The 23,273-nt window shown below is 44.0% G+C and overlaps 2 long non-coding RNA genes across 2 annotated transcripts in view; one reads left to right on the top strand and one right to left on the bottom strand.

Annotated features, from left to right (window-relative positions):
• Positions 1–23,273, top strand: part of LOC146513398 (uncharacterized) — a 225,019-nt gene that overhangs the window by 103,181 nt on the left and 98,565 nt on the right. The gene's annotated exons all lie outside the window — the stretch shown is intronic.
• Positions 14,558–19,724, bottom strand: LOC146513401 (uncharacterized). The gene is made up of 2 exons (XR_014875353.1): positions 15,541–19,724; positions 14,558–15,435 (listed from the first exon to the last, which is right to left on the bottom strand). It is a non-coding gene; the product is annotated as an uncharacterized LOC146513401 (long non-coding RNA).

Here is a 23,273-nt window from a genome sequence, read left to right as displayed (position 1 = left end):
GAAACTATCAGAATATTATTGATTAAAGAGTCGGGTCACGAGCATTTACGGCGCCCTGCATCACAGGACGGGCTCTTCTTGCTTTAAGTCAATTATGTGAAACATTCATAATTAATCCAACTGCATGAATCATCCTTACAGCTACGAATGGACTGTACACAATGGCTGTTTCAGACTTATGTGTGCTTTGTTCTGGTCTAACAAAGGATTTGATTTAGTGTTCAAACTGTGCCACCCTGCTCAGTGTACTCTTATCATTCTTTGTTGCATAAAAGAAACAGAAGTAACACACAAATCACAGACACTCCAGCCCTAAACCATCATTATTATCATCATTTAAATGGTTTCTTATATCAGAACAAAGGTGACTGTCAGCCAGACTGAACACACGGTCCAGACTCAGTCAGTGTTCCTGATAACAGCTGTAAGATTACAATGAATTACACATAAATGACATGTTTTGGTGACTCTGCGCGCACTAACCTGATAGTACTGTCCATAACAATCTTACTGTTACTCTCACGGGGGTCACAGGATTGCTGGGGTTCTACTTTAGGGTCTTTACCTCAGAGTTTAAATCGCCCTGAGCATCAACTGCTGCTGTGATTTGGTGCTGGGGCTGAAACGAACACGTCTGCAGTCAAACGTCTCATTTTGAGACTTCACAAAGCAAACCTGTGGCTACGTGCTTCCTCTCTCCAGCCTGTGGTTACAGCAGGTGCTGTGAACGCTGGAGCAATACCACGTCTGCGTTAAAGGAAACAGATGTATGCCTTCAGACTGGGAATGCTGAACTAAAACAACCTGCACATGCAGGCTGCATCACCAAGCACGATGAGTTCTGCTTGTTCACTGACTTTTCCCCCTTCGGCTCCCAGCTTTGGCTTTAATGATGTTTACAGTTCGAGCCCAGCATGGATGCGATAGCGGGAGTGCATCACATAATGAGGTCTCCGAACTGCAGCGGAGATCAAACCCGGAGAGTTTGTACAAAAGCTCAAATGCAGAGACAGCAGCAGCAGAGCTGAGAGGCTCGGCTCCCCCACGGATCAGCACAATCCTGCACAAATCCTGTCTGCTTGGAAGCTTCGCTCCAGGCTTTCATTTCCACTCAGGGTTCAGTTAAACTGACCCACCTGCTCTCTGGTTTCTCTTTTTCCTCAGAGGACAGAAATAAAACAGGTGCCGTCTGAAGCAGACGGGTTACATCATACTGTTAGCTAAATCTTTATTTTTTATCCATCTGCTGTCACACAGACGTTTGTAGTTTGGCCACGCATCAAGATGATGCCCAACGTTGTGATTGGCTGCTGGAGAGATGCTTTTACAGGCCTGGCTTTTATCCAGGAGGCAGGAGAGGCTGCCATCGCTGGGAAAATCTTTCTCATGTGGGCTAATATGATTCAGCGTGATGTCATCATAGTGATGAAAACTCTCTGATCAGCTGATCTGACACCGCGACCACAACACTTATGCTACATGACTTTCACATTGTGCACGACTGCATCAGAAAACACTCACCAGGAAAGCAGGCATAGGGGACTGAAGTGATGTCATTGCACTTCCTGTTAATCCTCCTGTGGAGAAATTGGGACTGCAGCAGGCAGCTCTTTCCTCCTCGTCAGTGAACGATGAATCGACTTTGTGTTCTGAACGGTGACTTTTGTAAATCGCCTGCGTTTACAGATCTAGTACACGAAGTCTGGCAGTCACTCCATCGTGCAGCGGTTTGGACAACCTCTGTTTGCAGCTCAAGCCTGCAGCAATGGTTCCTGTGTGACTTTATCGGTCTCATCGCTGTGTTGGTTCCTTCCTCTCATTGAGGTTTGCAGCATCCGCTCATGCACAGCTCTCTGAGCTCTGCAGCTGCTTCGTTCTTCTCTTCTTCAGTCGTTCTGTTGCAGACCTGCTGCTGTGCTGGGATCTTTGTCCTGTTGATGACCCGGTTTGGTCCGAGCTTCAGCTGTGGGACACACGGCCTCACACTGACTCTACAGAGGAGCTCATGGTCCACTCAGATCATCGTCCCTCCTCCACCGTGCTGACGGCTGGATGAGGTGTTTGTTTCCTCCAGATGTGCTGCTGTGCGTGATGGACGAACATCTCCACTGTGGTCTCGTCTGTTCCAGGAGTCTTTTGGTTTGTTCAGATGCAGCTTTGCAAACTTCTTCCAACATGTTCTCCTGTGGAAATGTTGTTTTTCACATGATGGCAGACATGTTTGGGCCTAATCTGAGCTGCTTCTGGCACTCGGGCCTCAGTTACAGCACTAACACATTTTCACTAGAAAAAGTAAGAAAACACGTGACGTTTATATGATATGAGGTGGATCTGTGGATGACTCACTGTGAGCCCGATGTGTGAAGGGGCTGCATGAGAAGTTAGACTTGTAAGAAGAAATGATCAAGTTCTTTCTGCCGACTCAAAGTAAATAAAAAGCCCTGAGTGTCAGTCAGACCTGTCCTCCTGCTCTGCCAGGAAAACTGTTTCTGTGAGATGCTGCTGGCGCTGACAGAAGAACACAGACATTAAGATCTTGGCAGGTTGTTTGAAGATAAATATATATTTGAAAGTGGCTTTCATTTAAAAAACAGAAGAAAGCGTGAAAGCGATCGGGCACATCACCAAGAAACTCCAAACAATTGGCAGACGTGCGCTCGGGATTCAAAACCAGGCCAAGTGAATTTAACAAACTCAATATGTAACAGCAGATTTCCATAAATACACACATTTAAACAAACGTCACGATCCTCAGCTGAACTCTCCGGGAGCTGATTGATATTTATCATCTTTAGCAGCACCAGTCAGGTTTCTACTAATGGGAACCAAATCATTGCTACCTGACACTCGATGTAGAGGTGGGAAAATGGTTGTTTTACACATAAAGGTTTAGTTTGGGATATTTAGGACTGTGAATGATGCAAAGTTACTTCAGTGAAGAATAAAAGCACAGAAGTTGAAATGAGTAGAAAACATCGCATCTTAGCATTCCTGCATCATCGAATACGTGAGCCCCACTTCTGCTTCGTGTTGATGGACCAACATGTTCTCACTCCCAAAGCGTAACATTTTACGCTAGGTGACAAATCGTCAACATATTACGTTTTCGGCTACCCACCACGTTCCTAAATGACGACCTCGGAAAAATGAGGAAATATGAGAACCGTATGGACTCAATCTACACATGTTCGCTCTTTTTCTTCAAATCGCTTAGAAACACGCTATTTAACATCATTAAAGTCCTGGTTAAGGTCAGGAAAAAGGTTATGTTAGGGCTGGAACGTCTATTACCGCGGGAGCGTCATTGCACTGGATTTCAGCCATAACCCGCCGCGTACCATAAGAACGCCGAAGGTCTCCTTTCGCGTTCCATAGGAACGCAGTGGGACGTGACAAAACGTCGGCATGTTACGCCTCAGGAGTGAGAACGGGCTGGATGGACTGTGACATGTTTCCATATTTAGCCAAGCTTAGCTGAGGTGGAGCCCAGCAGACAGCTAGCACACATCTGTGTCACTACAACCACCTGTCAAAGAGGCCACACCCCTAAAAAGGCAAACTTTAAGCTTTAAACAGGCGACGCAGGTGTTATGAAGTCGGATGTTTTCTACAGAGACCAAACAGGCTTGTGTGTCCGGCTGTAAACGTGTTTATTTCTGCCGTAAAGTTTAAACATGCGAGTTTGCGGGGCTGCCCCGCTGCTGCCCCTGGTGGACGTCAGTGGAACTGCAACTTTTGGTACAGCACCACCTTCAGCCACAGCTAGATGCTTCTTCTAGGCACGGACGTTTTCCCAGATGCTCCCCCTGAGTTGTTGTTTGAAACGGTGCCATCGGCCAAACGGAGCAGATCCAGTCTGTGTTTGAGGCTCGTGCTCAGCTCAGGGTTCACGGCCCGCTGCACGCTCGCAGAGGAGGCTTTAAACACCCTGCTCACTTTCACACGTCTCTCTGCAATGTCCAGTTCAGCGTCGAGCAGCTGAAGAAGTTTTGTTATCGTGTTTGAGGATGTGCTGTCCATTGCTCTGCAGAGTTCAGCTTTTCTCTGCTTCCGTCGTCCTTCGTTAAATCACGCTTGATAAAAGAAATTATTAATTAAAAAAACCCAAAATCAATCATCTGAGTTTGTGTCTCCCACGGCGACAGCTCACATGCCTTAGATTACCTTTAAGGTGGGGGAGTGATGATGACTTAAGCCGTGACATTTAGAGGGAAACCCATATTTCCAGTGTTTTTACCAACTCTTTAATCCACAGGATCAACATTTATTAACGTCTCAGCTTCATAGTATTTGGTCAGAAAGGCCTGAAACATTATATACTGACAGACCCTCATTAATAACTCTTTGCATTCTGTGTTTTCTGTGAAGTTAAACTTCATTTCTTCTCCTTGTTGTCATTCTGAATTCAATTCAATTCAACTTTATTTATATAGCGCCAAATCACAACAAAAGTCGCCTCAAGGCGCTTCATAGATACAGAGAAAAACCCAACAATCATATGACCCCCTATGAGCAGCACTTTGGTGACAGTGGGAAGAAAAAACTCCCTTTTAACAGGAAGAAACCTCCAGCAGAACCAGGCTCAGGGAGGGGCGGGGCCATCTGCTGCGATTGGTTGGGGTGAGAGAAGGAAGACAGGATAAAAGTCTGAAGCTGCAGGGAAGCGAACAGCAGGACACAGAGCAGCCTGTGGGACGGTCAAACCGAGCAGTGGAGCGAGTGGGTGTCACTGTGGACCGCCATGTTCATCTAAGTCATCTGTGTCTTAAATGTTGTCGGTGCGTCGGCTCGGCAGGCCTGTAGCGCCGAATCATTTGTTAGTCGTTGATTTGCTGTGCAGCGCTCGTCGCGTTTAAATGCAGAAATAAACTGATTTAATCAGAGTCTGAAAGTCGGCATTTAATCAGCTTCAAAACTAAAGTTTGTGACCCGACTGCAGGACAAAAGATCCAGAATCACGTGCTGCACAGCGCCAAACAGGGAAGCAGATCTGTGAGGGAACACAGAGTGACATGGAGACTTATAGCCCTTTTTCTTAGTTTGCTGTGCTTCATAATCGCAGAGCTTTAGTTTGTTTGGCTTCTGTTAGTGTCTCTGGTCCTGACGCCTGAAATAAAGATGGCGACACGCACACACGGTGCTTTTTGTTGTTCCTACAGTAGCCGATGATAGTCAGCAGTATTTTCTATTCGTATTATGTCAGCTACTTATGTTAAGTGCTTTTTTAGTATTGCTTTAATCCAACTCTACTTGCAGAAACACAATACAGTCTTAAATCCTTGAATTCCTTGAAGCAGTATTTGTTCTTATCCAGGTAACCTCAGAGTGAACCCAGGTCAAAGGTGCTTCACTCCTCACTTTGACCTCTGCAGGGAGAGCAGGAGTGGCTGTATTACCATGAAGAGCATCAGTAATATCTGATCATAAAAGATAACATTTACACTACACTTGCTGACCTCATGTGGACTATATTTGAGTTCTGAGTTGATATTTACTCCCAAACACTTAAACAGGTCAGAATCTCCAGCCGAGGGAATGAAAACGTAAACTGTTGGGAGCAACTGGTTTAAAATAATCTGAAAGTGTCTGATTTTCATATTTGCAGCGTGTTCGTCTCTATTGGGCGGATTTGTTTTATGTGTGTAAAATGTTGAGCTTCACTAAAACCACTGAACCCAAACTGTGCATGTGTTAATCTGCTGATGCTGACTCACACTGATGGAAACACACCAAGATTACCTGTTCAGTCAGTCAAATTTCACTGCGACCAGCTGCAGTGATTTCCACATGTGCTGAACTAACCAGGATCTAATATTTAGCCAAAGTGTGATAAATCAGCAGATTAACAATCATCTCTTGTTCGTTTTAAAACACTGCTGTATTTTACAGTTAGATTTTTTTAAACACTTAAAGGCTGTGGAGCAGGAGACGCTCGCGGGGATCATTTTCTCTAGAAGAAAATTCACCTGATCTGATCTTCTAGATTGGTCAGAAGATGCTAACACCGCCCTGTCATGTGACTGTGCAGGTGTAACCCTGATTTAACTTAACCAGCTTTCCATGTTTAAGACTGTCCAGTTCTAATCTGCTGTCACGTGTGTTTGTTAGTCATTAGTCAGTGCCAGCACGTTACCATCGCACAGTCGTCAGACCCTCCCAGTCTGCAGGGAAGTGAGGATTTATTTTAAACCAAACTTTCTGCCGTCATAAAAACACTTCAAACTCTCCAGGCCCGTCTGGGCCGACCAGAGATGGTGTGCTGTAATCTGATTACTTTTTTCAAGTAACGAGTAAAGTAAGGGATTACTATTGCAAAAACGGTAATTAGATTACTGTTACTTTCCCGTAGGAACGCTGCGTTACTGCGTTACTAAAACCGTGATTTTTTGCGAGAACGTCTCATGACAGTGACGTAAGCGAGTGCGACGTTCGTGACAACAGCTGTGTGCAGATCAACAATGGATCATATATCGAGTGCAGAGAGAGTATGAGCGTGCAGCGTTTAAAGCGTGGAAGTACTGACCTTACTTTGAGTTTGATTCCATAAAAAGTGACAAAAACATTAGTGTCCGTTGTGCGTGGGAAGAAAACTTCTTTTTACAGCGAAAAAACCCCTAAACTTCCAAACAAGCACCGAGTAGCTACGACGTAATGGGAAACTCACAGAGAAACTCGCGGATTCTTCCACTGACCGCTGCACACCTGCACCAGGGTAACCCTCCGCCTGCCCCACTCCTGCTTTACAGGTGAAAATAGACCAACAGGACCGCTAGTCTTTGACTTTATTTATTTTCTGCTGTGTTTTACTTGCATCTATTTGAAAGACTGAGTGTAAACACACAAAATATTTTATTTTATGTGCTGGAATGTGCAGAAAATAGGTTTAAATGTTAAACTAATTTCTTCCAGTCAGAGAATGTTGCAGATAATTAAATGTTTGCTTGATGCATAAAGTTAAAAGATTAAAACTAATAAAACAAGTTTTAAAAAGAGACTTTTCCATCTGATTACATTTTGTATGATGATTATGTAGAAAAAGTAGAATTGGGCTGAAAGATCTATCACTTTATCACCTATTCAGGCTGTAAATCGTGTTTTTAAAAAGTAACTAAGTAACTAAGTAATTAATACTTTTGAAAATAATTAAAGTAAAGTAAAGTAACGGGATTACGTTTTGGGGAAGTAATCAGTAATTAGTTACTGATTACTTTTTTCAAGTAACTTGACCAACACTGGGGCCGACAGCCGGCGGATGTTAATTTTCAGGTTTTCAGTGGAACAAAAGAGCATGAATTCAGCCGAGGACCCGCTCCAGACCACACTCTCTTCTCGTTTCCGTCTTCCATCGTTTCCTGTCTGGCTCCTTTAATGAGCGAAGTTAAAAAAAGAGTGGATGGTTTTCATTCCTGATGAAGCTGAAATGGACATAAACAGGTTAAGAGGCAGCAGGGAGCTCGGAGACAGGAGGACCGGGTCTGAGTTTACTGCTCCCGAGGAGAACGTGATGTCATGAAGTGAGAACGCCGATGTGATTGCATCTCCACTCCGTCCTCGCCACTGCTTTGACTCCATTAGCCGACAATGAGCTCTTGAAATGAAGCTGGTGGAAAACCTCAGCTGTCACGCAGCAGCCATTAGGCACAGAGACGCGGAGCTCTTCATCAGCCGGCAGTGATGGCTGTATTTTCTGCTCAGATTGCAGTTAATTACACCGACGTGGGATAAAGAGCATCTGTTTCTGCCTGCGATTCTTTCTAATCACTGAGAATGAGTGTTGATGATGTTGGACGTCAGCCTCTCCGTGTCCGGTTCGGGTCCTGACACGTCGAACACTCACAGAAACATCAAATGTCAGCGTCAGGGATATAATCACGCTGGTCATGTGTTGTGAACTAAAGAATGCTTCATCGATGAAAATGATAAACCTGCAGGTCCTGATGGAACTCCGCCCACATCTGAAGCAGGGCGTCGCCGTGGACAGTCTGAGGTGCACCCTGGTGGTGTCGGATGGACCGAAACATAATGTCCCCGAGATGATCAGAAGAGCACGCCTATCACACGTGCTCAGGGTGAACCTGCTCTCATCTGTGACGGGCACAGCTGTCCACTGGTGGGCCTAATGTTAATTTCATGAACAAAGCAGCTGAAAGTGATGAACACCCCCTCTGATGCTTGACTGACCAGCTCAATATCCCAGAAGTTTAACTGACCCGACGCCGTACTCTGATTAAAACGTCCTCCTTTGATGTTTCCCTGAAATGTGTTTAATTAATGCATACTGAAAACACAAGGACACAAAGTTTCCAACAGCAAGTTTAACAGATGAGTTGGTAGCTGCTTTTAAAAAATGATCACAGAGATGTAAGACTTCCAGAGCCTGCGAGCCACTGTTGCAAATAATGAGTTGAGCCATCTGTGGCTGTGTCCCAATTCAGGGTCTGCAGCCTTAAAGGCCGCATTTTAAGGCCGATTACGTCATAGCGACGCGATGAAGGCTGTCCCAATTCAAAGGCTGCTCGAAATGCGGCCCTCAAATGCGTCCTTCATTTCCCTGAATTTTAAGGATGTGGCGGTGTAGACTTCGTGGCCCAACATATCCCAGAATGCATAGCGCGGCGGTGGGTGTGGATAATTTTGCCGAAATAAAACGGCGGATTAAGGGCGCCCGAAGAGTAAACTTTAAGTAAGTACTGAATATTATGTCACTTATTTATGTGCAAATGTTTAATAATGAGGAACATTAAAACATTACTGTTGGCCACATGTCGGCAAAGTTATGTGACGTTTGTACTAACTTGGTTTTCAGTTCAGTTTCAGTTTTATTTGTCATATGCAAGTTAGCACAGGGTCAACATTGCAATGAAATGTGTTTGATGAGCAGCAGTCACTCAGCAGCATGATACAGTACAGAAAATATAATAAAATATAATAAAATAAAATAAAATATAAAAATATAAAAATAGTAAGGAGCTAAATATTAGAGAGACATGGTAAAAGAGAAAAAATGACTAAATATATATGTATCTATAAATATAAATTGATGTACACTAGTGATTAAATAAGAAAATCTTAAATAGGAATGGGGGGGGGGGCAGATGGGATATTGCACAGGAATGAGCAGCAGAAAATTACAGTATTGCACTTTTAAATATAAATATAAATATCAATAAAGTGAAGTGACCAGTGCAGATTAAACACTTGTGAAGCTGCAGCTTCTGAGTGCATCTGTGGACTGTGTGTGTTTAAGTGTTGTGGTTGAGGTGTCGTACGGCTTGATGGTAAAAACTGTTTTTAAGTCTTGTAGTCGAGCAGACAGACTCCTGTGACGTCTGCCAGGTGGTAACAAGGAGCTGATGTGCTGCTGTGGTCCTTGATGATGCTGTGAGCTTTACGGAGGCATCGCTGGAGGTAAATGTCCTGAATGGCAGGAAGCTTCCAGTGATGTGCTGCTGCCTTCACCCTCTGTAGTGATTTACGGCTGCTGGCAGAGCAGCTTCGTACCAAACTGTGATGCAGCTCGTCAGCAAGCTCTCGATCGCCCACCTGTAGAGGTTTGAGGTGATGTTGGCGTTCATGCATGTTTTAAAGCCTTTACTTTAAAATATACTCCGTTCAATAGCTGAGCTTAATCAGAGAATGATCAAAGCTCATGTAGAAACAAACAAATGAACAAAAGATTTTCTCCTTCATTTCTGTCAAACAAAGCTGTATGAAACGTTTCCAGCTGTTAGTATCATGGTTGCTAGGCAACCTGGGCAGCGCAACGGAGGCTAGACCGTCCCATTTCACAAGCCTCGCACTTCCGGCTTTAGCGGTCTTTGAGTACGCGGCCCTTGAGGATCGTTGAGGCTGCAGACCCTGAATTGGGATACAGCCATTGTGACTCCTCAGATATGTGCGACAGCGAGTTGACGACTTTGGAAAGTAATTCACAGATGAGCAAAACACAAACACAGGTGATGCCTCTTTTCAGCCGCGTCACAGCAAACAACGAAGCGCAGCCACGTTTTTATTAAACACCAGCAGCCGGCTGTCTGTCAGGTCGAGTGTACGCTTCATCAAAGAATATAAAGGTTACTGGACACCTGATGGTTATGAAACTCAGTTCTGACAAAGAAAAAAGGCTTTTGCACATTTTAGATGAAAGATTGTTGATAAAACTGTGAAGCAGCTTCAGCGTCGTGTGAAAGCTGTCAGACGCTGGAAAGTCTAAAGGAGAGAGAAACTGTGTCCATGGTGACACGGGGCGTCAGCAGCCATCCATCAGCGTCACTGCGAGTGTCAGAGTGGACCCGTCGAAGCAGAACGCCGCAAGGCGCCGAAAAACATTTGACAGCTGAGAATGATGCGGTTACTGCGAGGCACACCCCCTGACTGAAGATCGGATGATCGCTCGTCTTTTATCAGAGACGCTCGCTGCTCTGTTTTCTCGCCGCAGCTCAGTGATGATGATGGAAACACAAAAAGATGAGCTCATGAACTATCAGCCTGGTTTAACTTTACTATTCTGGGACACCAGTGTTGGGAAGGTTACTTTTAAAATGTTTACAGATTACATGCCCCAAAATGTATTCTGTAACGTATTCCGTTACGTTACTCAATGAGAGTAACGTATTCTGAATACTTTGGATTACTTAATATATTATCATGCTGTTTACAACTACATGAATGTACTATTGCTGTGATTTATTACTGTTACTGAAGGTCCGCGGCTCCGCACCGTAGTAAAGGGACCTCTGGCTAATACGGTGGGTTCTGTGTCGGCTCGTAGCCGAAAACTAGCTTTACTTTGTTGTCTGGGTCAACTTTGCTAGCAGAGACAGAGAGAGGCGTTGAAAGGCTGCTCCAACAGAACTTATTGTTTCAGAGGAAAACACGAACACGGTGTACAGTCGAGTCTTAATAGCTTACTTACAACTGGGCTCGTCAGGCTCTCTTCTTGGCTGCAGTGGTTATTATTATATTTACATGCTTCCAGCTCCCGTTTCTGCTCGATGACAGCTCGTACTTTTCCTTTTTCTCCCTCCCTCGCTCACAGACACATAACGTGTATGGCAGTCCATTCTCCCTGCAGCACGGACTACACTGCCCATGATGCTACATTCTTTAGAGCTATACCTGTAGCATTCTGCCTGTTAGCTTAGCACAACAACAACAAAAAGGCCTCTCTCACCCAGGAAACACGCAGAGAGAGAGCGTCACCCTGTAACCATGGCAACCGTAACGCTGCCGCCTGGAACAACAGAACGTAGCTGTCAAACAAAACCCAAACAGTCCTGACCCGCCACAATATGAAACAGGAAAGTACCGCCGTGTAATCCATTTATTTCAACAAAGTAACTGTATTCTAAATACCACCTTTTTAAACGGTAACTGTAACGGAATACAGTTACTCATATTTTGTATTTTAAATACGTAACGGCGGTACATGTATTCCGTTACTCTCCAACACTGTGGGACACACACACGTGCGCGCACACACACACACACAGGTTAAGATAAGACAAACCTTTATTCGTCACAGTACAAGCTGAGAGCAGCAAAAATTAAGAAAAAAACAGAAAACAATGTGATAGAATAAGATGCTACTGTATATAAAATAGAATAAAATACCATGTACAATAGAATAAACACTTGCACATCAGTGACAGTTACAGTTGTGTGCATGTGTGTGTGTGTGTGTAGTCATCTGCAGAGAGTCTGACAGCAGTAGGGAGGAAACATCGTGGGTGCCGCTACCGATGGAGCTGCTCAGTGCAGCTCAGGTTCAGCTGCTCAATGATGCAAATCATCTAATCGGCCAATCATGTAGCAGGACGGTGCACAGCAGCGTTCAGGCATGTAGACACAAACTGAGAATCAGACTGAGGTCGGCTTAAGTGACTTTGACTGCTGGGATTCAGATCCAGGGTCCTGCCTCGCATCAGCAGTGCAGGCTGGTGCTGTAATGGTGAGGGGATCTCTCCTTGGCTCACCTTTGACCTCCTTAGCCCCAGTTTAGCACATACCTGAGTGCTGTTGTCCATCTCTGTACGCTGCCTTCAGCAGGACGTCAGAGCTCAGATCATCTCAAACTGCTTTCTTGAACATGACGATGACTGTCGCTGTGGTTTGGTGCTACATAAGTCAAACTGGACTGAACTGGCCTCCACAGTCACCAGATCTCAATCTCAGAATTAAGGCAGTTCTAAAAAGAGCGTCCAACCCATACAACAAAGCACCAGTGAGCGTACTTTCTCATTTGCAGTTCAAAACCAGCTGAGCTGATTATAAAAGCTCTTTGTGTTCTGCACACTCTGACCAAAAAGGGGCTGCAGCTCAGCAGGTCATCTACTTATTGAAACAGCTGGTAGTTTGATCCCTGCCTGCTCCAGACAATCAAGACACTAACCCGCGGTGGCTCTTAGATGCATCCTTTGGAGTGTGAACGATGAACCAGTCCCAGTATGAGAGTGGTGCTTTCTGTCCTCACGGCTCATGAGCAGTGAAAGAAAAGCCTCTCTTTGGTTTTGAATGTTTCTACATCATGTTTGTTTGGAAACATTTCTATTTGGTTGTTTTCTGGCCTTAAAAAGCAGTCTGACAATGAAAAAGACGTCAGGAATGCAAAATCAGGAGAGGAAAACTTCCAGGACGAAAAAATGAAGCTCGAAGCCGTCGAGACAGCTGAGGCTGTCTTCCAGAAACAGCCTTGGCAAAATAAAGATTCAGATGATCTCCGAGGAGCGTGTAGCTGAAAGCCAGGTGGAAGCAAAACAGGATGAAGCTACGGAGAAACAGAGAGAGCCAAGACGTGCAGGAAATGTAAAGGTCAGCCTGTTTCTCAGACCGCAGCAGCTGAAGGTAATCTGAGAGCGCCAGATGTCTACAGCTGCAATCAACACTGAGAAGGAAAAACAGCAAAGTGTTCATGCTTCTCCGAATGCTGCAGGAAGGAATAGATTCAAGATACAAGCAGACATCTCACAAACAAGAGGACAGCTGACGCAGGCCAAGTGCTCAGCAAAGGCCTGAAACAGCCCAGAAATCACCGTCATCACGGTGTCGCCTCAGAAACTCGTGTTTCTAAGGCTCATATTTTTATGCATCTGCCTTTAATGCAGTGTTTTTCATGCAGACCGCTGCACAGATCTCTGTGGTGCAGGGAACAGCTGTGATTGGCAGTGTTTTAGGAAGTGCCCGATTTGTTTTTGCATTGCCTTCTGTTGGCAGAGCATGCATTTTAATATTGCTTTATCGTGTTCGTTTAAGTGAAGCCAAGATCAAGATCGAGATTTGATTAATGGTGCAGGCCTTGATTCAAACTCGTCTTTTATTCTCTCACACCTAAATAATAAATGGATCGTCCTCCCAGAAGCACAGACCAGCTTCAGTCTGACGCCCCAGTAAGAATGTAAAGCCTGAGGTGGCAGGTCCACACTAACAGTCAAATATATGTGCAAATATATTTAGCACCGTTTATCCTTTAAAGTCTCCATCAGTCCATCGATTCAGCCAACGCAGCTGTTGCGTTTTGTCGGCAGTCTTAATAAGATGTCTCATATTTCTCACAGATTTAATGCAGAGCTTTCTGAAGCTCAAAGCAGCCGACAGCCGACTTTGTTCTCAGGCTTGTAAGACAGCGATGCTGTCGGGCGTCTTCCTGATGCTCTCTGAGCAAACAAACGGTTTCTCATCTACAACAGGAGGCGTCAAACTCACTTTAGCTCACAGCCTCACACAGCTCGATGTGTTCTCCTCTGTTCTTGACCAGCAGTGTCGAACGCGTGGCCTGTGGCCCAGAACTGGTCACCAGTTAAAAGAGCCACTACTGTGGAACTGGTTCAGTTCTTTCCTAATAATCTTTTCTAATCCAGATTCAGGATTTTACCTGTTCAAGTGACCGGCCTCAGCCACACCTCTGAAACTCATCTCCCTCTTCACATTACATTATCTTCCTCACTGACAATCTTATTATTATTTTTCTCAGCTTCAGATGTGTTTCAGGTTCTTGTATTGTTGTTTTTACTCGAATTGAATGATTTACTGCCTCTTGCCTTCTAGACAGCTGGGATACGCTCCGGTCCCCCCGTGATCCTGAACTGGATAAGGAGAGGAAATATCGATAGCTTTGGAAAGAAAAGCGTGGGGACTTCTTTAAGTTTCCTGAAGATGTTTCATCTGAGAAGCTTCTTCAGTTCTCAGAGCAACTGGTGGAAAGTCCCAGATTTAATCCCTGTGGGATGGACCCCCCAATCATCCTTTACCTAATCACACAAGCCAAGGTGTGAAAACAGGTGTGGGTCACAATCAGCCAAGGTTTCAGGTGAACCCACTGTGAAACCTAGCCCCACCCTATCATGTGATTTCCTGAGGTCAGATGTCCCCTGAAACTACGGATACTGGATGCCTGTGCTGGCATTTCTCCTGTGGTGTTGCTATCAGTGTGTGAAGAGTGGGAGAAGAGGGTTGCATTGACAATCCAACACAATGGGCAGCACATTGAACACATTTTATAAGCGGTCAGAAACGTGTAAATAACTCATGAAAGAATAAAGTTACGTTGAAACCAAGCACACCATTGTTTTTCTTGTGACATTACCAATAAGTTTGATGTGTCACATGACCCTCTTCCTATTGAAAAAACAAAAGTTGTATCCAAGATGGCCGACTTCTAAATGGCCACCATGGTCACCACCCACCTTGGGGAGTTTGCCCCCTCACATATACTAATGTGCCACAAACAGGACTTTAATATCACCAACCATTCCCATGTTATTACCGTGTATCCATATAAATGGCCCACCCTGCAGATGGCAGACAGTTGGTGTTGTAAGCCCCGCCCTCTGTTCAAAGATGGCCGTTCACAGTGGACATAGATGTTTCTTTCACTCCTCTTTCTTCTCTGTCCAACATGTGAACATTGGTGTCCTCAAAGTGTGACCTTTAACCTTCAGATGCAGATGTACAGCCAAGTGTTGTCTGCGTGGAGTTTGTGTGGGCTCTGTCCGGGTACTCTGGTTTCCTCCCACAGTCCAAAGACATTCAATTCAATTCAATTTTATTTATATAGCGCCAAATCACAATAAAAGTCGCCTCAAGGCGCTTCATAGATACAGAGAAAAACCCAACAATCATATGACCCCCTATGAGCAGCACTTTGGCGACAGTGGGAAGGAAAAACTCCCTTTTAACAGGAAGAAACCTCCAGCAGAACCAGGCTCAAGGAGGGGCGGGGCCATCTGCTGTGATTGGTTGGGGTGAGAACACTAACATGCAGTTAGTGGGGTCAGGATCGCCCATAGGTGTGAATGTGAATCTGTCTCTATGTGTTAGCCCTGCAGCAGACTGGTGACCTGTCCAAGGTGTGCCCCGCCTCTCACCCTAAGACAGCTGGTATCGCAACCCTGACAGGGATGGATGTTTCTTTGATACTTTTGCTTCCTGTGCAGCACTCTGAGTTTAATTTTGCCATAAAAATAAACTGACTTTAATGAGATGGATGTACGGAGCGTAGACATGTCCTCGATGCAGCTGAGGAGCTACAAAATGCAGTGTGACTGAGAGCAGCGAATAATAAAACTTTCAGGCACTGTCTTTCTTCTTACTTCCTTTGAATGGTCAAAATGAATTGAAAGGCGACACCAAGGTCACGTGCTTAAAAACTTCGATGCTTTCCTGCGTGATGTACAACTTCTACCAAGACTGCTTACCTCTCAGTGAACCAATCAGATGATGTTGGACAAAGATCACAGCGCAAATTATTCAAGAGGTAAAAGGTGTATGCTGTAATGTCCGATGATGTCAAGGTGGATGAACGACCTGCTGTATGTGTTTGTAATGTTCGCCCAGAAGGAAACACCAGGCTGCATGACTGAGAACACGAAAGACCTGAAAGAAACGAGGTTGAAGCAGCGATGGGTGGAAAAACACGCACGTCACATGTCCTAAACCTCATTGTTTGCCTTCAAAGCCGTTTCTGAAGCTATGGATCTGTTGACAACCTTTTATCAGCGTGCCCACACTCCACCACGACCAGTTTCCTGCCGTTCAGAAAAAGCGACGCAGTGAGCACCGAGAGCTTGAACACCCAGAGGTCACGCACTCTGCTAATTCCTGCAGCCTTCAGATGATCAATGAGCATCTTACTGCAGCCAAAACTGTTTCGATTTCCTGTGAAGAAGTTTAAAGTTCATGGCTTCACTGAAGGGTTTCACCAAATTCTCGAGAAACAGACGACTGGGCAGAAGCACGACTCTAGTCAAACTTCATCTCCTCTGTGAGCTCGCTGTGCGCCTGAACGTCATTCATCTCTGATCATTAACATGTCGTCATTGGGACGCTGTGAGGTTCAATTATGATTGATAATAAAAGCTTTCCCGTGGCATCATTAAACCCTGAGAGGCAGACGATTATAAAGAAGAAACATTTAATTCGTTTCCTTCTGTTTGAACAATCACATAACTTTGTATTTTATTTATTTTTAAGCTTTTATTTTCTATTTTCGAGTTTTACATTTGCTCATTTTACAAAATGACTTAATATCACTGTTTGTGACGCTGCTATAAATTTCCACTGTGGTGTGAGCCGGAAGATTCGGACCCCCGTCCTTCACCGCTGAACCAGCTTCAGTTCCAGTAAACACTGAGCAAAGCCTCGCACCTAACTCCTGATCTGCAGAACTGTGAGAGATCTTTCAATCTTTTCTATCTATCTTTTAGCTTTGAGGTTGAAGGTTCAACTCCTGCTGAAAACACTATTCTTTCTCTTCAACCACAACATTTAGATGTTTCTGCTTTGGGTTTATGAATGCAGCATCGGCTTGTTTGGTAGGAAACGTGACGAGCTTGAAACACCTGATCGAGGTCGGGTTCATGATTATTCATACGGCACATTTAATGTAGAGCACTTGGGTCACTCGGTCTTAAAACTGTATCTAAGCCCAAGAAAAACGTCACTCAGGATCCAGAAAAATCGAATCAAATAAAAGTAAAAGCAGAATAAAGTGCAGACATCTGTTGGGATGTCACACTGGTGCCAACCGCTGAGGATACAAGTGTTTTTAAAACAGATTTAAACGTGTGTGCGGATATGCACAGACTAAATGATTCCACGCATCCACGCTTTTTGCATATGAAACTGGAGGAGTTGTACTTACATCTTATGCCATCAGCTTGTCCTCGGTCACAGTTTCCTTCCACATATAGCTTTGCAAAAACTGCATAAAAAGCACTTGCAGCAACAAAAACACAATATTCCAGAAACACGCTTTGCTGATCCGATCAGCTGTTTGTAACACTTCCTACGTCCATCAGCGTGAACTATCGCATGTCCACCATGACCTGCCCGAAACCAGAAGTGACGTCATTTTGTGGAAATGTAGTTTTTTACCATCAGGGCCTCATGAGCCTATACTGGTGTTTTTAAAAGTTATGTTTGACTTTATGACTTTCTGTGTGGTTTCTGGGATGCTTAGGACTCATATTGCACTGCTGGAAATAGTTTATTTTGATGCATATGCTGCTTTTTTGAAAATTTGCATTATAATATTTATTTTCGTTTTTCCTGCAGTGTATAAAAATTGGTGCATTTCAAAAATAAAACTATGAAGACACTCAAAATAAATTTCCTGTGGTGGGAAACTATTTTGTGCAACTTTTTTGTATTTACAGTTTTGAGGGATAAGCCTCTTAAATTTCTCTAACTAGAAATATATGTTAAAAAAACAAAAACGATTTTCAATTGTTTTGTAGTTTATTGCACTTTTTTGCAATTTATGTAATTACTATGCACTTAATGCAGACATATTATTAAAATTTAGGCTGTAATGGTTGTATTGATGTATATCAACTTGAAATGCTCCCAAAAATGGCTCCACAGCATGTAAACATATAATATAAGCTCTGGCGGACTTGGTTCTATGGTAGGTCTTAAAGGGTTAAGGGATTTATATCTCAGTCAGTTTGTAGCTTATTTCCTGTTTGCACTGTTACTTCCTCCTTCACTACATCCATGAACCAACTCTGAGGTCGTAATCTTTTCAGCCACCACTGCGCCTCCTCTGTGCATATCCAAACCGTCTCAGCGTCGCCTCTCTTCTAATCATGCTCCCCTCCTCGACTCTGCCACCTCCAGCTCGGCCTCCCGTCTCTGTGTCGGCGCCAGAGTCTCCTCGCTGCTGTTTAATCAGAGCTTATCAGATTTGTTGGCTCGGACAAATTGCTTTGCTCTGAAACAGTTCACTGCCCTGATGGGCGAGGAAGGTTCAATTATCACTGCAGAGCCAAACGAGAGTGGACAGGAAGAGCGTTAACTGTTTCTGCACGCTCACCATCTGCAGTCGCATGAACAGCACGGACTTCAGCTTTTGCCTTCTTCAGCGTTTTGCAGCGTCCGTGAGAGATGCAGAGGGAGATCAGGTGTTTTGTGCCATGAATCATTAGCATTAGATGGGTTTTGTTGATTGGTCCAAACTCAGATGCTCATCTGTCTCTTTTGGAGGTTTACAAGAGAAAACTGTCCCACTTTAGAGACCTACAAGTCCACCTTAAGAGGTTGGAGGGATGGTGGTAGTATCACCATCCTGTCTGGACCTTTACATTCTGCATTTTCCTTCATCATAATCAACTCACTGATTTCACTTTGTTAGGTTCAGTCACTCAAGACTGCTCGGTCAGGTTTTAGGTGCTAAAAGCACCGTGGCTGGGTCGAAGAACACACACCTGACTGCTCAACCTTTGCATGGCTCAAGTGTGACGCTTTGAGGTGCTGCATTAGAACAGGAGGTGATCAGGGGAAGTGGAAACACATGGAGAAACAGCTGACACAAATGAACATAATGACGTCACAGTGGAAGAGTAAAACTAAACACAACGAACACAGGAACACAAGACCTCTTCAAAATAAAACAGGAAACATCATGTTGTCATGTCTGTCTCTCATTAACTTGACAATAAGAGACATGCAGACATGAAACACATGAAAAAGGGAGACGTAACACGGGCTGAGAACACGAGCAGAAACTAGCAAAGCCTAAAGCCTAACCATTAAAAATGAACGCCTAACCCTAAACCTAACCAGTAAGAGTAATCTAACTAATTACTATTCCTATCGTTACAACACCGTTACAGTTACCAACAAGAAAATGTGGTGCGTTACTATTTTTCAGCAAACAGACGGTTGAAGCTGTGTTCAGTTTACAGCTTCTTATATCAGCTGCAGGAAGCAGCTGTTAGTAATCTGGGCGCTGCAGCTTTGAGCAGCTGCGCTCCCGCGGACGGTGATCACACCTGGATCGCACGAGTGCTGCTGTTTGACTGAGGAAGAATAAAGTAGTCGTGGTAAGTCAATCACATGACCACTTAAAGACAAAGCAACAAGGTGACATATACCAGTTTATAAACTGTGTTGATAGGCCAGTAAAACCAGAGTCATGATAAACAAGATATACGCGTGTTTTTCCTCAATAGTTTCATGTTTACTGTCTGAGGACAGCAGCGAGACCTCTCTGCTCACTAGCGCTGAGTGAGCCACTCTCTCACTCTCTGAGATGTGAGAGATTTGCGACGTTTAGCGTGTTTGGTGTAGTTAATGTGTTGTCTTGTGTAGTTAGTGTGCAGTGTTGTGGATAGTTTTGTGTTGTGTGTCAGAACAATGAGGCGACTGCTGTCTCCAGGTAGAAACAGGAGTGACACACCTGCTGCTGTCAGACCTGCAGGTATCAGGCTGTGATGTTTCCTTTAGAGTGGACACAAATTATTTTTGTAGTGGCACAAATAATTTGTGACATCTTATTGAAGAACAGCTGATTGTTCTGGAAACAGTTTGAAATGGTTATTAAAAAAGGGTAAAGGGTAAATGGCTGCAAATAACTTTGTTGTTCGCAAAACTTGTGCATATAAATTAAAATTGACCATTTATATTTGCATTTAAAGTTATGAAATATGATTCAATAAACATGTTTGTGGTTGTTACAGTAAAAAATAACTTTTTCTACTCTGATTTTATGTTTTTTGTCTGGTTTTAGATCAATTGTGTTAATACAGTCTGTCAAAATGAAAACATAACACTAAATTCAGACATGTGAGGTTGTGCTGAAAAGAATGATACCAAACAAAATAAATAGTTTTTAAAGGTGAAATGTGGAGGGAAAATCAAAAGTAGTTAAAAATGGCCGATTCTACCCTGGACCCCAGGGGGTTAAACTTTTTTTTTAAAGTAACGCAGTAGTTACTTTTCAAGTAATTAATTACTTTTAGAATATTGTAACTCAGTTACTAACTCAGTTTCTTTTTTGAAGAAGTAACTAGTAACTATAATTAATTACTTTTTTAAAGTAACTTGTCCAACACTGAACCTAACCTTGTGTCCTCACAAGGTTAGTAGAATGCAGATTTCCATCCTCACAAAGATAGGTAGACAGGAACACACACACACACACACACACACACACACTCCTCGTGCCTATGGTACGACAACTTTTCTCCGTGCCCCTGGTACACTGCACAGAAACACCTTGCCCCACACACACACACACACGAACTGGCCAGTTGTTGCAGAAAGATCACAGCTGCTCCACAGGAATAACCAAAGTGGGTGAGCTTCATGTTGTCAGGTAGATCGTACAATAATACAGAGAGAAACCCAACAATCATATGACCCCCTATGAGCAGCACTTTGGCGACAGTGGGAAGGAAAAACTCTCTTTTAACAGGAAGAAACCTCCGACAGAACCAGGCTCAGGGAGGGGCGGGGCCATCTGCTGTGATTGGTTGGGGTGAGAGAAGAAAGACAGGATAAAAGACTTTTGTCTTTGTTTTCAAGTTTTTGTGTTGATCCCAGGACGATGGGCAGCACTACATCAACAATATCGACTGGATGAGCAATCAGCTTTGGCATCGTCACTTTTCTGTCCCTCACACATGTTATGCATATTTACAACAACACACTCAGAGAGAAAGGTTATCAAAGAGATTAAAGTACGTACATATTGGCTTTCAAGTCTTGAATGACTTTCATCAAAACACTGAAATGCTGGTGAAATTCACACCTCTCTCTCTCACCTTCGTCCTCCCAGGTTTTAGTCAAACGTTGGGATGTTCTTCACACATCTCCTACATTTAAATCAGGATGAGCTCAGAGTACGTTCACTTGTGTTGTTCTTACTCAGGTTTTTTCATTTTATGTTTCACTTCTTAAACTTTGTCATTTTGTCTTTTGTTTTGTGTTATTCGATTGTTTGTGATTCACAACAAGACATAAACCTGACTTGGTGCAGGATACGTGCCCGTTATGGTGAACCTGTGGTTTTTCATGCAGCTCACAGCTTCACATCACATTTCCAGCATGGATCACTTTAACCTGCTGTCTCTCCAGGACTGTGATTTGCACTTGTGTGAGAATAGAACAGGAAGTGGTGAATTCACATGTTACATGTGACAAAGTCTCTCCTGAGTTCATGTTTGGAAGTCCTGTGAGCACCATAAGAGACCTGCACATCCTGTTCCCTGGATTGATTCTGGAAATGGATTTTTTTCTGCAAACTTTTGTTCTTAATCTAAAAACCCAGACATTGCCTGCTGCCTTTTATAGACACTGAATTGTAAAATCAAAGGGTTTTTGTGCACAGAGAATCGCACTAACAAGGCTCGGCCGCAGCGTGCTGGAGGAAGAACTTTCCTGCAGCTAAAGGGCAGCTCGGCTTTGTGCAGAAGGCACCGCAGACCAATTTGAAGGATGAAAAGCACACAGAGGTGAAAAGAGCAGCAGCCTGTTATACAGGCTTTGGATAGAAATGTTCAAAGGGTTGTCTCTGTCCAGCCGCCCACTCAGAACTTTCTAAATCTCTCTGCTACGATTGTCAGACCACAGAGGAGGCAAGAGGCAGGGTCCGGGCTGGACTGATCGGCCAGCTCATGCAGAGCTATTGTTTCCTGTTTCTGCATAGAAAAGGTTGAAAAACAGAAGGTGCAGAAATAATCCACAGCACAAGGAGACGGCAGCAACATGCTGCAGACTCACACTGAGGGGCTGTGATGCAGATGAGTCCAAGCACGACACGGCGGGACTGAAAGTGTTAAACAGCGTGTGTGTTTTTAATACAGTGCAGTATTTGTTACCATGGTAATCGCTCCAGCAAAATACGGACGATTAGTTAAAGCTGGTTCAGTCTGCCGAGCGTTCCTGTCACCAATCGCTGGATCAGCGATCCTCCTGGAACATCACCTGTGCCGTTTCCTGTTTCAGGTGACAAACGGAGGCTGAAAGGAGGCATGAAGAGGACCAACAGCAGGTCTGCAGCAGCAGGAGGGCGAAAGCTTTTAGTCCGAGAGACGACCGGAAACGTTAACTGCAGCAAGATGAACATAAAACCCGTTTACTGAACACCGTGTGCATGTTGGACGTTTGTCGGTGCTAACATTAGACCTAAAAGGTCAAATAAAAGCTGAGAGGAACGTGGTGTAAAATGCTTTTCTCGTGTTGTGAGAGGCTGCCTCACCTACCTGAAAGCACCCTCGGGGTCTTATCAGCAGGCTGAGGCTCTGTCAGTACCTGTGAGTGCAGACAAGCATCATGAAACGGCCCCGAAAATATGAGAATTGGACCAAACTGCTGCCAGGAGCTTATCTAACAGGACGGCCGGGCCTGTTACCTGCAGACGGACAGAAAGTCGTCTCAGTGAATTATTTTTTTGTTTGCTCTGATTTTTTTTCCTAAAGAGTTGTTTTGATAGTAAAGAGGAGTATGATTGGGCACGCTCTGCTTTGCGTAACTATTTTTAAATCCCGGTAGCTCTGCAACCACGTGAGCTAGCGCAATAATTTTTTTTGCATATGAAACCAGAGGAGTTGTACTTACATCTTATGCCATCAGCTTGTCCTCGGTCACAGTTTCCTTCCACATATAGTTTTGCAAAAACTGCATAAAAAGCACTTGCAGCAACAAAAACATAATATTCCAGAAACACGCTTTGCCGATCCGATCAGCTGTTCGTAACACTTGCTACGTCCATCAGCGCGAACTATCGCATGTCCGCCATGACCTGCCCGAAACCGGAAGTGACGTCATTTTGCGGAAATGTAGTTTTTTACCATCCGGGCCTCATGAGCCTATGCTGGTGTTTTTAAAAGTTATGTTTGACTTTATGACTTTCTGTGTGGTTTCTGGGATGCTTAGGACTCATATTGCACTGCTGGAAATAGTTTATTTTGATGCATATGCTGCTTTTTTGCAAATTTGCATTATAATATTTATTTTCGTTTTTCCTGCAGTGTATAAAAATTGGTGTATTTCAA

This window comes from Neolamprologus multifasciatus, chromosome 7, assembly GCF_963576455.1.
Source record: "Neolamprologus multifasciatus chromosome 7, fNeoMul1.2, whole genome shotgun sequence".
Lineage (NCBI taxonomy): Eukaryota > Metazoa > Chordata > Actinopteri > Cichliformes > Cichlidae > Neolamprologus > Neolamprologus multifasciatus.
Note: the sequence above shows the minus strand (reverse complement) of the source record. Positions and strands in the feature narration are given on the sequence as shown.